Genomic DNA, 4,150 nt, shown 5'->3' on the forward strand with positions numbered 1-4,150 from the left:
ATTCCACATGTTAGGTGTAGCTGGTGTATTCGGCGGTTCCCTATTCAGTGCTATGCATGGTTCCTTGGTAACCTCTAGTTTGATCAGGGAAACTACTGAAAATGAATCCGCTAATGAGGGTTACAAATTTGGTCAAGAGGAAGAAACTTATAATATTGTGGCTGCTCATGGTTATTTTGGCCGATTAATCTTCCAATATGCTAGTTTCAACAACTCTCGTTCTTTACACTTCTTCTTGGCTGCTTGGCCTGTAGTAGGAATCTGGTTCACTGCTTTAGGTATTAGTACTATGGCTTTCAACCTAAATGGTTTCAATTTCAACCAATCTGTAGTTGATAGTCAAGGTCGCGTTATTAATACTTGGGCTGATATCATCAACCGTGCTAACCTTGGTATGGAAGTAATGCACGAACGTAATGCTCACAACTTCCCTCTAGACTTAGCTGCTGTTGAAGTTCCATCTATTAATGGATAAGGTTTTTCTGCTAACATATAAGAATTTTTGAAGACAGAAATACCCAATATCTTGTTCTAGCAAGATATTGGGTATTTCTGTCTTTATTTTGAATCTTTTTTTCTTCTTAATCTTTCTATTCAGAATTCAGTTAACGACGAGATTTAGTATCCTTTCTTGCATTTTCATAACTCGTGAAATGCCGAGTAGGCACGAATTCCCCCAATTTGCGACCTACCATAGGATTTGTTATGTAAATAGGTATATGTTCCTTTCCATTATGAATCGCGATTGTATGGCCAACCATTGTGGGTAGAATGCTAGATGCCCGGGACCACGTTACTATTGTTTCTTTCTCCTCCTTCATATTGACCTTTTCTATCTTTGCCAATAAATGATGAGCTACAAAAGGATTCGTTTTTTTTCGTGTCACAGCTGATTACTCCTTTTTTCCTTTTTAAAGAGTGGCATTCTATGTCCAATATCTCGATCGAAGTACGGAGGTCAGAATAAATAGAATAATGATCAATGGAAAAAAGAAAAAAATCCTTTAGCTGGATAAGGGGCGGATGTAGCCAAGTGGATCAAGGCAGTGGATTGTGAATCCACCATGCGCGGGTTCAATTCCCGTCGTTCGCCCATCGCATTATTGCAAATTCCAAAAATGCAATTTTCCATATTCCTAGTTACGTATTTACTTACGGCGACGAAGAATAAAACTATCGCTATATTTTTTCCTTTTCCTAGTTCTTCTTCCAAGCGCAGGATAACCCCAAGGGGTTGTGGGTTTTTTTCTACCAATGGGAGCTTTCCCTTCACCGCCCCCATGGGGGTGGTCCACAGGGTTCATAACTACCCCTCTTACTACGGGGCGTTTACCTAGCCAACACTTAGATCCGGCTCTACCCAAACTTTTTTGGTTCACCCCAACATTACCCACTTGTCCGACTGTTGCTAAGCAGTTTTGGGATACTAAACGGACCTCCCCAGATGGTAATCTTAAAGTGGCCGATTTACCCTCTTTTGCAATGAGTTTCGCTACAGCACCTGCTGCTCTAGCTAATTGCCCACCCCTTCCACGTGTGATTTCTATGTTATGCATGGCCGTGCCTAAGGGCATATCGGTTGAAGTAGATTCTTCTTTTCTCTCAAAAAACCCCTTCCCAAACTGTACAAGCTTCTTCCAAAGCATACGGCTTTCTAGATGTATATGACGATCTCTAGACAGATGGATCTTATATGAATCATATGATGAAGTACCACATGAGTGGATATATAGGAAAGGAATCCAAATCTGCCGAATCGCTCATGTTATGATCTTCTACATCCTAGGTCTCTGCGTTCCGTCATCTGGCTTATGTTCTTCATGTAGCATTCAGATCGAATGACTCTATGAAATTACGTCGATACTTCCACATATTATGGGTAACGTAGGAGACATCCCTATTTTCCCCCGGGGGTCTTAATTACCACTGCTTAGCTTTCAATTTGCCTCTGACCATCAAATTAAATGTGAATAACCCGTCCTCCTCTCTTTGAAACAAGGGGCGCTTCCGGTTCTGTGCGTGCTTCAAACAATTTTGTCTTCTCCATATTACCATATCTCTAGAGCCAATAATTTTCTATGAGGAACTACTGAACTCAATCACTTGCTGCCGTTACTCAACAGTTTTCTGTTGAGGTCTATCCCGTAGAGGTAGTCAAATTGGATCAGTGATCGATTTCTAGGTTTCGTCGTAAACCTAATTGGTTACTTCCAATTACGTAAATCAATAGTTCAAACCGCACTCAAAGGTAGGGCATTTCCCATTGATATAGGAACTTTTGTACCAGAAACAATAGTATCTCCAATTATAGCCCCTCTGGGATGTAAAATATATCTCTTCTCACCATCCCCATAGTGTATGAGACAAATGTATGCATTTCGATTAGGGTCGTATTCTATGGTTACGATTCTACCAGATATGTCTTTTTGATTCCGTCGAAAATCTATTTTACGGTATAGGCGCTTATGACCTCCCCCTCTATGCCTTGCGGTAATGATTCCTCTGGAATTACGACCTTTACCACAACGGTGCCGTCCATGGATCAAATTATTTCGTGGATTGGATTTCACTTGCCTGTCTACGGTTCCCTTGCGTGTGCTCGGGATAGGTGTTTTGTATAAATGTTTCGCCGTATTATTAAGTATTCTCCTTTAGTTTTTTTCTCTATCTAGAAGTGGAATAGAATAACCCGGTTGAAGGGTAATGATCATACGTCTGTAATGCATTGTATGGCCCAGAATAGGTCCTATTCTTCTACCTTTTCCAGGTAGTCGATGGCTATTCACAGCTACCACCTTAACACCAAAGAAGAGTTCGACCCAATGCTTTATTTCTGTCTTAGTGAATCCCGATTCGACATTAAAAGTATATTGATTCTTTCCCAATAAACGAAGACTTTTTTCTGTAAATACTGCGTATTTGATTCCATCCATAAATCGACTTTCCCTCCTATGCTCTGAGTTCCAGTATCGATAAGAATTCGAGTTCTTATTGTTCTTATGTTATGGTATGAATATACCATACCAATTCGTTATGTATGGATGATGGATGAGATTCCATGGATAGAGAGCCAGTTCCAATAGACTTATGGAATGTTCCCGTTCGTGTGCATCCAGCAGGAATTGAACCCGCAAATTTACCAATTATGAGTTGGGCGCTTTAACCATTCAGCCATGGATGCTTAACAGGGATCATCGTACATCGTAAATAACCAATTTTCATATAGAAAGACATATCATAGAAAAATGAAATCGAAAATATTCCGAGATGGCAAATATTCGGAGATGACTATGAAAACACCTCTCTGGATCCTCGAATTGAAAGAGAGATTGAGAGGGATCAAGAATCCTAATTCTCGCTATTTGGAATGGATCCAATTCTATTGAGTCTGACTCATAGTGATCATTTCTCTTTAGCAAAGAATGACCTTGGTTATCAAAGGATTGAACAACCGGGATCCATTTACTTATGATACCTAGTTGGCATTGATAACAAGGATCTAATGAATTATGAGTTTAATAGATCCTCTTTAGCAGAAAGACGTATATTCCTTGCTCATTATCAGACAATCACTTATTCCCAAACCTCGTGTGGGACTAATCGTTTTCATTTACCATCTCATGGAAAACCCTTTTCGTTCCGCTTAGCCCTATCGGGTATTTTAGTGATAGGTTCTGTAGGAACTGGACGATCCTATTTGGTCAAATACCTAACGAAAAATTACGATTTTCCTTTCATTAAGGTACGAGGGCTTCTTATTCCACAAGAACGAAAGCACCTTTTCATTCTTTCATATACTAGGGGTTTTTACTTGGAAAAGACAATGTTCCATACTAAAGGATTCGGGTCCATAACCACGAGTTCCAGTGCACTAGATCTTGTAGCACTTAGCAACGAAGCCCTATCCATTAGTATTCCACATAAGAAATCCATTCTAGAAAAAAATACAATTAGATTAGCTCTTCATAGACAAACTTGGGGTTTGCGAGCCAAGGTAAGATCGGCTCGGGATCATGGGACCCTTTTCTATCAGATAGGAGGGGCTCTTGTACAAAATAGACTTACTAAGTAATAACCCCATAGAATCTATCTATATAAAGATAAAGAGGCAATCGTGTCAGGAAGCGGGTTTTTCTTTGGCCAAAAGGTA

The sequence above is a fragment of the Triticum urartu genome, unplaced genomic scaffold (assembly GCF_056163025.1).
Source record: "Triticum urartu cultivar PI428250 unplaced genomic scaffold, HENAU_Tu73 scaffold1337, whole genome shotgun sequence".
Classification (NCBI taxonomy): domain Eukaryota; kingdom Viridiplantae; phylum Streptophyta; class Magnoliopsida; order Poales; family Poaceae; genus Triticum; species Triticum urartu.